This window comes from Phoenix dactylifera, chromosome 2, assembly GCF_051530095.1.
Source record: "Phoenix dactylifera cultivar Ajwa chromosome 2, Ajwa_hap1_PhDact_Kaust_v1.1, whole genome shotgun sequence".
In the NCBI taxonomy this organism is placed as follows: domain Eukaryota; kingdom Viridiplantae; phylum Streptophyta; class Magnoliopsida; order Arecales; family Arecaceae; genus Phoenix; species Phoenix dactylifera.
This window is the reverse complement of record NC_143191.1, coordinates 54,520,233-54,534,570: the sequence shown is the minus strand read 5'-3', so window position 1 is coordinate 54,534,570 and position 14,338 is coordinate 54,520,233. Positions and strand designations below refer to the sequence as shown.

Below are 14,338 nucleotides of genomic sequence, written 5' to 3'. Positions count from 1 at the left end.
GGCCAAGCAGAGACGATTCTGATATGATGGGGTGGGGGCCATTTTCCGGCATGGCTGTCGAAATAGCTGATTGTTATAGATTTTTTTTATTTGTTACTGATTCGTCCTAAAAAATTGATAGCCACCCAAAAATCATTTTAGAGTGGGGGCTAGTGGCTCAAGTTTGGAGGATGTTTCCTCTTCTGGAATCATCCACCATACTAAAGTGATCCCTTGATGCTTTTCTTCAATCTACCAAAGAAAAATCTTTTAGAAGAAATCTCCACACAGAGTCATGAGCTCATCCAATCAATTATTGAAAGCTTGGGAAACCAATCGCTCTTCTTCTACAAGTATTGCATCCTATCAAGTAGTTTTCTTTAGTTGAGAGCCACCATTCCTCTAATTCCTCAAAATCAACTTCGATGGCAATGTGTATAATAGAGAGGCGTATATTAGAAATGACTTTGTCATCATAAATCATAGCTGGCAGCACACCCGAGTTTTTGATTCAACTATTCCAATTGTGTGGAGCATGGGAAGGATTAGTGTATACTATATAGACTTTGAAAGCTTTCCACATTCTTCTAGAAGGGATTCCTCTGCAGTAGTGAAATGGTTACTAATGTCGGTGCATTATCGTGTCAGTCATCACCCTCTACTTTAAAACTGTCAGTGGATGGTGTCTAATTTTCAATCCTTTAAGGTAAAGTATATTTATAGAGAAGTTAATAGCATTGTCGTTTGAATGGTTGTGGCTAATCATATAAACTATATTATGGGACTCCATTTCCACCGTTCAAACTCAGTTATTAGATCTTTTATATTTTCAAACTCAGTTATTAGATCTTTTATACTATCCTCTCACAAATGTATTTATACAAGGAAGGTATAATACCTCCATCCTAACCAAAAAAAAAAAATGTTTTCTATTATAATAGAAATAATGTTTCTTGAGGTTTTGTTGTTTGGGAATACATCAACAATGCAGCCTCTGGTAAGCAAAAAAAAGGTGGGGTGAGAATATCAATTCTCTTCTATTCCCCCGCTAGCTCCGAATCAGATGGTGCGATCTGTTGTATCAACTCGAACAGCAACCAGTTTTGGAGCATGACGTGTCATGTTAGTATTGGCTGAACAGGGGGCCACGCCAAATAACAGAGCGCCGTTGTCCCGTCGACTAAAGGCGTCCTTCACGTTAAATATTGACGCTTTAGATGAGCGCATGGCATGGCTTCACGATGGGGTGATGGACGGCGGATTTAGCAATCGCATACAATCAATATGCGCATAGTTGGGGAGAAACATCGTCCGGATCTCAAACTTCTGAATCACGCAAAGCGGACAATCTGGGGAGGAGCAGGTGGGGAGAGTGCCAAACTTTTTTTAGGGGAGAGAGAGAGAGAGAGAGAGAGAGAGAGAGGATTGTAATAAGCAAACTCTGCTAGCCATTAGCTCCCACAAAATCTATATATGTTATTATTAACTTTTTTTTATTATAACTTACTCTTTTATTATAATAATAAAATTATAAAAATTTGACATGCGAAGCCAAGACATCAATAATTGGAAAAAAATCGCATAATGAGAATGATAGTGTTATTTTGATGATTAACAAGCATTTAACAAGAGTATGTTATAAGTTAAAACGATACTTCATTTATAAGTCTGTTACTCTCAGTATATTTGTATAAATTGATATAGATACATTTCATTGTTTATATGAATGAATCTAACCTTGAGATGCAGCAAAGTGTAGATTGAGTCGACCCAAAGGATGATTGGATCGACCCCGGCACATCAAGAAATCATTTGGCACACTTCTGCAAAAATGGCACAGATGAACAGTGAGTTGGGTCGACCCAAGGAAAGCATGAGTCGACCCAAACTTCAAGATCCTCAAACAACTCAAAAAATGGTTCTCTGGATTTACTGAGAGGGTCGACCAAAGATAAAGTTGAGTCGACCCAAGCTTGAGTCGACCCAAAGAAAGGTTGAGTCGACCCAAGTGAAGAAAGGCTGAAATTCAAGGTTCTGAATTTTCTGAGAGGGCCGACCCAAGAAAAAGTTTGAGCTGACCCAAGGTTTGGGTCGACCCAAGAAAAGTTTGGGTCGACCCAAGCACGGGCAGAAGCATAACGGCTAGTTGTGCAGAAGTGCTTTTTGGACTCCCAACGGCTATAAACGGCTAGTTTCTTCAATCCAACGGTCAGGAAGGACTATTTGGAGGTTGGAGAAGTATTTAAGAGGGAGTATTCATCAGAGGAAGTAAGCTTTGGAAAATACATCAAGTGCATTCAAGAGAGAACCCTAGCAAGGCAAGCTTCATCCAAGTGCTTCATTCAAGAATCAAAAGAAAGTGGTTGAGCAGATTCAAAGAGTCATCAAGAGCTCCATCCACCCTTGAAGAGTGAAGCATCCTTGACAAAGAAGAGAGAAGTCACATCAAGCGATAAATATTCTCTAAACTCTTCTTTGTAGATTATATTGTTATATTTGCTCATCTAGGAGTTTAAATCTTCTTCCTTTGTTTATTAAACTACTTGTAAAGGTTGGTTGGTTAGCCCGCAAAACCAACGGAATAGGTTGATTGGTGAACCCGGAAAACCAATTGTAAAGGTTCGTTGGTGAGCCCGTAAAACCAACATAGGTTGTTGGTAAGCCCGTAAAACCAACGTAGGTTGTTGGTGAACCCGTAAAACCAATTGTATAGGTTCGTTGGTGAGCCCGTAAACCAACATAGGTTCGTTGGTGAGCCCGTAAAACCAACAAAGGTTTTTGGTGAACCCGGAAAACCAAAGTGTAAAGGTTTTTGGATTGTGAGCCCGGAAAACAATCCAACTGTAATCCGCGGGATTATAGTGAATTCCCAAGGGGTCGCTTGGGGAGTGGACGTAGGTGCTAAGGAGAGCACCGAACCACTATAGTTCTTGTTGTTTGCATTGTGATTTGTTTAAGTTCACTAACTCATCATTTAACACAAGTAAGATAGTTAAAATTAAAAGAAACCAATTCACCCCCCCCCTCTTGGCTTGTCACCTTGGGCAACAAGTGGTATCAGAGCAAGGTGCTCCAATAGTACTCATTGATCTCACAATCAAGAGTTAAAGATCATGACAATCCAAGTAGGATGTTCTATGAGTGAGGGGCAATCCACAGATAGACCTCCACTATTTAATGGTATAAACTACACACATTGGAAAGCACGCATGCGCATTTTCATTCAAGCACATGACTACGATTTATGGAGTATCATAGTCAATGGGCTACATACAAATGCTAATCATGATAAGAAAATGGCTCAGCAAAATGCAAAAGCCATGAATATTCTATATTGTGCATTGGATGATAGTGAACTTAATAACATATCTTTTTGCATGACTGCTAAGGAAATATGGAGTATGCTTGAAGTTAAATATAAATGCACTAATATTTCTAGTGAATTTGAAACTAGCTCCGAAGAAGAAAAGCAGCAAACTGAAATTGAAAATCTATGCTTTGTGGCACATGAAGATGAGGTATGTACTCGAATACAAAGTGATTTCTCATTCAAAAATCAAGTACATACTGAAGCTCAATCTGATTTTACATTTGATGAACTTCATGATGCATTTTCTGATTTATACTTAGAATACAAGAAGCTTAATTTAAAGAATAAGAAGCTTAGTTTAAAGAATAAAAGGCTACATCTGAAAATGTCAGAGGAAAGAAATTCTACTGCTGAAATGAAAGACAAATTAAATTCTGAGAATGAACGCTTAAGATTAAATTCAGAAGAATTGATTCAGAAAAATCAGAATTTAATTAAAGAAAATCAAAACTTAAGCGAAGAAGTTAACCAATTGAAATCTTTTATTAACAAATTCACTGTAAGTTCAGAAAGATTAAAAACGATGTTTGAAAGTCAACATGCTGTTTTTGATAAATCAAGACTTGGCTGGATTTCTTTGCTCAACAATAAACCCCTAAAGAAAAATGTTATCAATTCGCCAAGCAAACCATTAAATAAGATAACTTATTTCAAACATAAAAAGATTGGGCATAAAAACTTTACCTATGGTTCCAATACGAATAAATCAAATGGTAAAGTTATTACGTTTAAACAGATTTGGGTTCCAAAAGGAACCATATGCACTAACCCTCAAGGACCCAAGCAAGCTTGGGTACCCAAAATGAAAATATGAGGGTGTAGATATAAGTGTGCCAAGCTACCCATGGAACAAATGAAACCTTCATACAAATGGGTGCATTGACACATAATTAAAAATAAGTCTCAATTTATTCATTAAATCTAGTATAAGGTTTAACATTCTACATCGTGTATCAAAATTATCTTTTTATGAAATTACGATACTCTCTGCATCAAAGTTCTTAAATGCCTCATATGTTGAATTTTTATCTCAACGATCTTAGCATAAAATTTTTCTAGTGCTTGCATGATAATAAGAAAACAATGAATGAATATGTATAACCTTCTCCTTTAAGTTTTTCAAAATCTAAATTTCTTCTCTAATATAAATGGTTGATGCTGATTTCATGCTAAAACTTTATTGAGCATAATACTTATGAAATCTTAGGTTATCCTTCGTGAAGGTATGAATGTAATTCATCATGTTATTATACCATTCATTTCTTATATGATTATCTGAAATGTATTATGATTTACTTTATAAGTCTCATATATGCATCATAGGTTAAATCATAATCATTTCAAATTGGTTCAATCATAAATGATTAATGTGTTATGATCATAATAAGAAACTTACTTAAAAGTTTCTATAATAACAAATCGTCTTCCCTCTTATAAGTAATGCTCAAGACTATTCTAAAATTCAAAATCAATAAATCTGATCATTAAAAAAAAAAATATTTCATTGAGCATAATCATTGTATCCATGATTAATATCTTTTCCTAAAAAGATCTCAAATTTCACTGATTAATTTTAACTCATCATGTTTAATTTGAGCATAAAAATCTGTTAAAGCATGAATATTAATTTTCTTGAGCTATCTCTCATAAGTCAAAAATATTTCTTATTTTTTTCTACAAGAAGATTGCTTGTCTTCCTGAAACAAGAGTATCTGTGTTGAAAGCTAAATCATAATCATAATTTTGATGGAAACAACTACTTAAGATAATCTGATTAAAATTCAACTTGTATACTTTATTGATAATTATCTTATGCAAATAGAATCTAAGCTAAATTGATTCTGAAAACAAGAAATTGATTTGACCTTGATGAATCTTCCTATTGCCTCACATGCTTGTTCTTGAACCATCTTGGTTAATGAAACTATCTCTTTAGTTCAAGTGACATGTGCTTGCTTATATTTAGCCAATCTCTTGAGTAAAGTGACTCAACATTCAATTATTGTCATATCTTATGTTGAGTCATCTAGTTAAGAAATATGTTGTATGAATGTTTTGTATCTTGAAGCAACTAATGACTTTCTTTCAAGAAAGAAAAGAAGTTTGTTAATAATGCAGGATCCTTGAGCAAGAAAATGAGAGATTTCAACTTGAAGGACACCTCCACATAAGATACAATAAACATTCACATGCAAACAAGAGAGAGGACCTTCTTCAGCCAAACGTTCACACATAAGAAATCTAGTTTGACTTGAAGAATATAGAATGAATCGGTAATTTTAGATACCTCTCTCATAAATTAGCTGAGCAAAGTCTATAACTTAAATCTTATTGTGGCATGGTTAAAATCTTTAATTATTAATTTCTTGATATCATGTCTATATATGTATTAATTGACTTATGCTTTTAGAAATTGATTCATGGTTTGCTCAAACTAAAATGTTCCTTTGCCTATATCATAACCATCAAATACACAAGTATATGCTTAAAATGCTGATTTGAATTGACTTGTGAGAAGCTATGAATTCTTGAGCATAATGAAAATGTTGTTTGCATGATATACATCTATATGATACATAAGATTATTTCTTTATTCTGCTCTTTCATGTAAATTACTTGAGAATAACAAAAAGAGAGAGAGATAAAGAAAAGAAAATGGATCTTATTCAAGAGAAGTAAAATCTAAGTAAAGGCAAATACTTCAATCTTAAGGAAAAGAAAAACAAGCATAATACATTCGGCATATTTGTGAGACTTGTGAAAGGGATAAAATCCGTAATTAATTACACTTAAACAGGGAGAGTTTGAAGTAAACATTTTAACATTTCTATTTTTCTCATCATAGGGATGGTGCCAATGGGGAGGCTAGTGGTAGTACCCGGCACTATTTGACCCAACTATTCGGTGTAGGGTATATTAGGGACGGCACAAGAGGGAGGCTAGTGGTAATACCTCGTGCCCCTTCCAACTCCACCGGATAGGGAGCAAATAGAGTATAGAGCATAAGAAGGTAAAAATGAAAGACAAAGTAAATGAAAGTATATAAGAAGAATCAAGTCAAATTTTTTAATCACTTGAAAACACACTTTAAGGATGAAATCAGTACAAGATTATATTTAAATAGGGGGAGTTTATTTGAAAAAAATTGATTTTGATCCTTGACATGCTTGTTCTTAATATTTTAATGCATAATATATTTTGCATGTCACATGATGTTTTGAATTATATGTTTTCAATATTCAAATAACAAAGATCTTTCCTAAATATAACTTGTAATGCTTCATGCCTATAAAATTTGATTGAAACATGTTATTACCAACAACAACATCATTTTGTTTTAATGAATATATTTTGAAAAATAAAAGAAAAGAATAATTTGAATTTGCAAATTAGGCAAAATGAATTGATTCCGATTTATCTTTTATCTTGCCTAATATTAGTACATAATATCCTCCAATTTGTACCAAAATTCAATATGAATTACAAAAATTCTGGATGTGCTCTAATGTTCTTGAAATATGTGTTTTCAATCTTAATAATTTAAGATAAGCTACAATGTAGAAGATGCATATCTCAAATTATAATCATGAAAGCCTCCTTGAAAATTTTTATGAAATTCAGAATCTGATTTTGTATAAAAGCTTAAACTTAATTTAAAAAATGCTTCTATCATTGCATTTTTGTAACTTTCATTATATGCTTCAATGATTGCATCATTTTGAGGAATAACTCAATATGATTCCTGGATGAAAACTACGGTCTAAGAAAAATAGAATTAATTTTGATGCCTTGATTGTTTGCTGCGATACGCATCTGAAACATATCATTTTCTATCTTATAAGTTTATTAAAATTAGTCTAAATGATGCGTTTTTCAATGATCTTGATTGCAAATAAATGGTTCTAAACATATGATATTATTTTGATATTAAAAAGATTTATGGTGCTTCATATATACATTGCTGAAAAACTATGACTAAGAAATTAATATTTTGAATATACACTCCTACATAATTAAATGCTTCTATCATTAAAAAGAAAAGCTATTTTTAAGAAGAGAGTTAATGATCCTAAAGCTTAGAATATTTCAACTCACTTCAATAATTCTTATAGGAAAGAAAATGTAATTACTTTTGGAAGAAATTTGAGCTTCAAAAGAATTATTTTCTGATTAATATTTCCATACATATTTATAAAAAAATAAGAGGAAATATAATTTATTCTTGAAAGATTAAAAAGAGTGATTGCTATAAATTTTGAAAAATTCTAGATCACTCTACATTCTTGATATTATAGAAGAACAAAAAAAAAGGTTTGAAAGAAAATGCATCTTTTGAGGGGGAGCTTTAAATACTCAATCTCTTTATTGAAAATTATCTTCAAACTCTAAACTCTCAAATGGAATGATTAATTAAGGAGGAGAAAGAAAATTTCAGAGTGAGAGATCATATAGAACTTAATCGTATAAATTCACATCTAAAGATGAGACAAAGAATACTAAATGTAAAGTGGTATTAAACTTTGTGCTTCATTGAATATCTTTTGAAAGTTAGATTTCCATCTGTATTCATCGGTAAATCATTTATTTCTGAAAATTTAATTGAAAAGGATTCCATCTGTCTTAGTTTCGAAAATTTATCTTGGAATCTACTTATGAGTTCTTATTGGCTTGCACTTTAGTGTTTCAATCCTGAGCCAATTCATTTTAATTGATTTTGATTCTATAATCTTTAAAGGAGTAAAAGAAAGTCTTTAAGAGAGCTTTAAAAGAACTTTCAAAGCCCTGAATTTTATGTATCCTACATTGCATAAATTCATATTTTGGTATCTATGCTCTAATACTTTTATATCATGAAAGAACTTTGAAGTTATTAAGAATTAAGGATTCCACATAATCTTATGTTTTTCGAGTATATAAGTTTTGATCTTTATCTGCTCTTATACTATACTCTAAAAATTAATTAGATTGCTCTCATGTTGCTATATACTTAATATATTAAAAAAAAAAGGTATTGGATTTTCATTCGTGCTTTCTTTGAATATTATTCTTGATACTCCTTGAAATAACTTGAAAAAGATTCCATCTACACTTGATTTCAAAACTATCTTTGGAATCTACATTTAGAGATCACTTCTGGCTTACATCCTTAATATCTCATTCCTAAAGCCAAACACATAGAAATAAAATATCATTTTATTAGGGATCGTGTGCAAAATGGAAACATATGTATTGAGCATATATGCACTGAAAAATAATTAGCCGACATATTCACAAAACCCTTGAGTGAAGATAGATTCTGCACGCTAAGGAGGGAATTAGGCATATGTGATCCTTTTTATTGAAGAGATATAAAAAGGAGCAAGCAGTCTCATGATACATTCCTCCCATTTCTAAAAACCTATGAAACATGAGTCAAACTTGTAATCTATAGATTCCTTACTCATGTATCATTGTCCCAGAAAGAATTTGTAAGGATTGGAAGCAAGGAAAATTTTTAGAAGCGAAAAGGAAGAGAAAGGAAAAATTTCTGAACTTGGGTCGACCCAACCCAGAATAGGGTCGACCCAACGTTGAGTCGACCCAAGAAAATTCTTGAGTCGACCCAACGTCAGGACCCCACTGTTAAAAGGGGGACCCGTGAGCTATCTAGGGCACTGTTTACCCTTTGTCCTCTTCCGAAAACCCTATTTCCCACTCTCAAATCTTCTCCAATCATCTCCAAATAGTAGATTACTTCAATATCTTGGAGAAATGGGACCCAAGAGAGCCGTAGCCAAGCGATCCGGGAGAGTCTCACGATCTTGTTTAGAGCCTAGGATATGTATCTAGTTCTCATATGTATTTTGTGTTGATCATGTATTTTGAACCTTGATTGAGGAACATTGTATTTGCTTTTGTTTTTGGCATGATTGTACCAAAATGTTCCTATTTTGATCAATGAAGTTTGAATGTTTGTTATTTATTGTGTCTTTTCCCATGTACCTATTTGATGATAACAAAAAGGGAGAGAAGTAAAGAAAGAGTAATAGGGGAGAAGTAAAGATAGAGTAAATAGAGTAACAAAAAGGGGGAGAAGTAAAGAAAGAGTAATAGGGGAGAAGTAAAGATAGAGTAATAAGAGGAGAAGTAAAGAAAGAAGGAGAAATAACGAAATAACTTGTAAAACAACTTGAAAATCATATAGGAAAGCATATGCATCCAAGGGGGAGCAATTTGCAACAATGAAAATGATCAAGTCAAAAATTTCTATCAAATTTCAGAATTTGGCACATAGAATTTCAGAATTTGGCACGCACCTTTCACACCTCGATACATAACCTGAAACTCATGTTTTATCTCAAATTTTTGGAGTTTCATCTTTAATGAATTATAAATAAAAGGGGGAGCAATTCAAAAAGTCAAATTGGCAACATTTGAATGATATAGGGGGAGACTTCACTCTTATATATGAAAAGCTGAAATTCAGCAAGTTAAGCCCTTTCAAAAACTGATTTTAAAATAAGTATCAATAGGCTCATACTCTTTATTTTGTAATCATCAAAAAGGGGGGAGATTGAGAATGATAGTGTTATTTTGATGATTAACAAGCATTTAACAAGAGTATGTTATAAGTTAAAACGATACTTCATTTATAAGTCTGTTACTCTCAGTATATTTGTATAAATTGATATAGATACATTTCATTGTTTATATGAATGAATCTAACCTTGAGATGCAGCAAAGTGTGGATTGAGTCGACCCAAAGGATGATTGGGTCGACCCCGGCACATCAAGAAATCATTTGGCACACTTCTGCAAAAATGGCACAGATGAACAGTGAGTTGGGTCGACCCAAGGAAAGCATGAGTCGATCCAAACTTCAAGATCCTCAAACAACTCAAAAAATGGTTCTCTGGATTTACTGAGAGGGTCGACCCAAGATGAAGTTGAGTCGACCCAAGCTTGAGTTGACCCAAAGAAAGGTTGAGTCGACCCAAGTGAAGAAAGGCTGAAATTCAAGGTTCTGAATTTTCTGAGAGGGCCGACCTAAGAAAAAGTTTGAGCTGACCCAAGGTTTGGGTCGACCCAAGAAAAGTTTGGGTCGACCCAAGCACGAGCAGAAGCATAATGGCTAGTTGTGCAGAAGTGCTTTTTGGACTCCCAACGGCTATAAACGGCTAGTTTCTTCAATCCAACGGTCAGGAAGGACTATTTGGAGGTTGGAGAAGTATTTAAGAGGGAGTATTCATCAGAGGAAGTAAGCTTTGGAAAATACATCAAGTGCATTCAAGAGAGAACCCTAGCAAGGCAAGCTTCATCCAAGTGCTTCATTCAAGAATCAAAAGAAAGTAGTTGAGCAGATTCAAAGAGTCATCAAGAGCTCCATCCACCCTTGAAGAGTGAAGCATCCTTGACAAAGAAGAGAGAAGTCACATCAAGCGATAAATATTCTCTAAACTCTTCTTTGTAGATTATATTGTTATATTTGCTCATCTAGGAGTTTAAATCTTCTTCCTTTGTTTATTAAACTACTTGTAAAGGTTGGTTGGTTAGCCCGCAAAACCAACGGAATAGGTTGATTGGTGAACCCGAAAAACCAATTGTAAAGGTTCGTTGGTGAGCCCGTAAAACCAACATAGGTTGTTGGTAAGCCCGTAAAACCAACGTAGGTTGTTGGTGAACCCGTAAAACCAATTGTATAGGTTCGTTGGTGAGCCCGTAAACCAACATAGGTTCGTTGGTGAGCCCGTAAAACCAACATAGGTTTTTGGTGAACCCGGAAAACCAAAGTGTAAAGGTTTTTGGATTGTGAGCCCGGAAAACAATCCAACTGTAATCCGCGGGATTATAGTGAATTCCCAAGGGGTCGCTTGGGGAGTGGACGTAGGTGCCAAAGAGAGCACCGAACCACTATACTTCTTGTTGTTTGCATTGTGATTTGTTTAAGTTCACTAACTCATCATTTAACACAAGTAAGATAGTTAAAATTAAAAGAAACCAATTCACCCCCCCCCCCCCTCTTGGCTTGTCACCTTGGGCAACACATAATATCTTGTATTTTAGGCCTACAGATTGGAGTGGAAAGAAGAAAAATTTCGGCAACTCGCTCAATTCAAATTATTAAAAATAATTTCTAAAAAAATAAAAAAGGGTAAAAATAGGATTTAAGTCTTATTTTATTTCATTGATAATTTAAAAATTAGTGTATAGAGCCTTTACTATTTATAATAATAAGATCCGCTCTTCAGAATTCGGATTAGATTCCTTTTATACCTAATTTGAATAAGATTAGCTTTTTCAAAAATAAATACGATTAGTAGAAATTAACATGAAAAACTAAAATTCTATAAAAGGTAGATTTCACTATTGCATCGATTTTGCTTTCTATCACTTCACCTAATCCTTTCTATATTGGAAGATACACCCAATCAATATCTTTTCTAAAAAGAAAATTTTCTGTTGGACTAGTACATTTTGAGGCCTAAATGATGTAATTTAGACTTGATTATTAACTGCATGGCTCCTTTTAGGAGGGGCGTTACAGATCTCAAAAGATTATCTTTTTTGAAAAAAGAAATTATCTCAATTGAGCATGCCTCCGAAAGTTTAGTATGTGATTAAACTTTCTATATATCGAATCTCACTCCTCAATTCTATCCAGCTAAAATGGTCTACATCGATTCTATAATTCTCCTAGATCACCTACCATCTAAACTCCTATGAGAGATACAATTTTTTTTTTTACACCAATTCTCGTTTCTGTCTGACTCCCCTCCATTTTATTTATAGATGCATGCGTAACATGAACAAAATAGTAGTTTATATTTACAAATATTGTTGTTGATCAGCAATAGGGGTGCAAATGGGATGGGTTGGGTCGGGTCGGGTCATAAGTGACCCCAACCCAACGAGGTTCCGTATTCGGGTCCTAATTTTAGACCCAGACCCAACCCAATAGAATATCGAGTCGGATCGGGTCAGATCCATCGCTGCAAATTTTGACCTAACGGGTCATTCGAGTCGGTCGAGTCCATGTATAATCCGGACCCAATTCAAAAAATTCGAGTCCAGTTCGGGTTCGGTTCGAGTCAACTCTTCCATGATTTCAAAACTTGTTTGCACCCCCGCGGGCTACGGCCCGCAGGCCAAGTAATTTTACAGATTCAGGTCGGAACGGATTAGGTCGGGTCGTAGGATTGAAAACTCAAAATTATCCAAATTTCAAATGGGTCGGATCGGGTCTGAATTCAATAAATCTAAATCCGATCTGAAAAATGGAATAGATCCATTTTTAGGATCCGACACCACATGTCCCCCAAAATGGGTTGGCCGGGTCTAAGCGAGTCGGGATAGGTCACAAGTCAATCCGACCCATTTGGAGCCTTAATCAGTCGTCTATATCCCAATAATTTTAGATCTCACTTGGCAATTATGGATTGGTGCAAGTAAAAGAAGGTAAGAGATGGGTGCCATACATCATTCATATGAGTCGGGCCACTCATTGAGCGCCATATCTACACTGAAAAAGCATGAGACTCTTTTTTGTTAAATGATATTATTTCAATGATAAATAATACAATGAGATGGATACAAACTCTATTACATGAAGCGTGGGCAAATGCCTGCATACATATTTCATGAATTTAAAGACATTCTCATTTTTATTAAATAGAATTTCTTTTTTTTTAATTTCTGCGAAATAGAAGAAGAAGTACATCTTTTAGCTAAAAGTTTTGTAATTGTTTATCAGGACATAAATAGAGAAAACATATACCAATCAAGAGATTATAATCGCCTTTCTCCCATGCGAATTACAAATGCTCGACGCTAGCAATAATGATTCATTAAACATGAAAAACCATGAGAATTAAGCAAAGGAGAACCACCTTAAATCTTCTGTGTTTATGTAACTCCGAAGGCACAGCTCTACAATAACTAAGAATTATGGTAGAAAAAATAATTTGAATAATTTGTAATGGCCTCGATTTTCTTATGGTCGAAAACGTTGTTGCAACGATGACCGTAATAAAACAACATATATAGAGTCGAATGGTAATGGAACAACAATGCAATTTAAGATGCGTGCAGATGTAGGTTAGCTAGCAAAGCTTCCTTAAGACAAAAACTCATTTGTATTGGATCCAAGAAATAACCCTTAGCCGTTCTTCTCTTTAATCTAGTTTTGAGCACAAGACAATTACATAATATACACATATACTAGTTATCAAACTCAAAACACCCAAAGAGCCCTTTCACCAACCAAGACAAGCTGAGGACACCTTCAGAGAGTAAGCCTTAATCTACTCACTTAAAAGAACAAAAAAATATACATAGAAAGAATTTAAGGAATTCAGAAAAGATTCTTGAGATGTGAAAGGATGAGGGGTCTAAAGCATATCCATAATCTTAGATAGTCTTGATTCAATGAGCTGACCTAAGTCAATATAAGACTATAACTTTGAGTCAGCCCTTTGACATCCCTAGTAGATTTGGAATCCCACAACCTATCAATTTAAAGGAATGGGGAAGAAAACCTAACTTTAGCACATCAATGATAATATAAAGGGTATCGATCTCATACTTAATGCGCATTCATCAATTATGTACATAGAGAGAAATCAATAAATTCCATCCCCTAAAACTAATAAGGGGAAGGTGCCACTAAAGTCTAAGAACATCTCTGACAAAGAGGACTGAAAACAAGAAAGCTTCCAGCACATCATAGCTGTCTCCATTTGCTACTTAACAAATGAATATGATTGTTTCCAACATGGCAACCAGTCTCAACAAGATCAAGCATGATACCATCTTTCAATTTTGCAAAGCAAGCACATGAACATCTAACCAAACAGTCTATGAAGCAACACAGTGCAAGGTCTTCCTTGGCTAGAGTGTCCATTTCATGGGCTGCTCAAGGAGAAAGAGGTGCTTGGAAGAAAGGAACCTATTTTCTTGTAGGAACCAAAAGAATGCTTTGATTGTGTGACATCATATCACTGACTCGAAAAA

The 14,338-nt window shown here is 34.4% G+C and overlaps 1 long non-coding RNA gene across 1 annotated transcript; it reads left to right on the top strand.

Annotated features, from left to right (window-relative positions):
- The first annotated feature begins 1,963 nt into the window (after nt 1–1,963).
- Nucleotides 1,964–11,367, top strand: LOC149768414 (uncharacterized). The gene is made up of 3 exons (XR_016399689.1): nt 1,964–2,629; nt 10,904–10,968; nt 11,062–11,367. It is a non-coding gene; the product is annotated as an uncharacterized LOC149768414 (long non-coding RNA).
- The last annotated feature ends 2,971 nt before the right edge of the window (nt 11,368–14,338 follow it).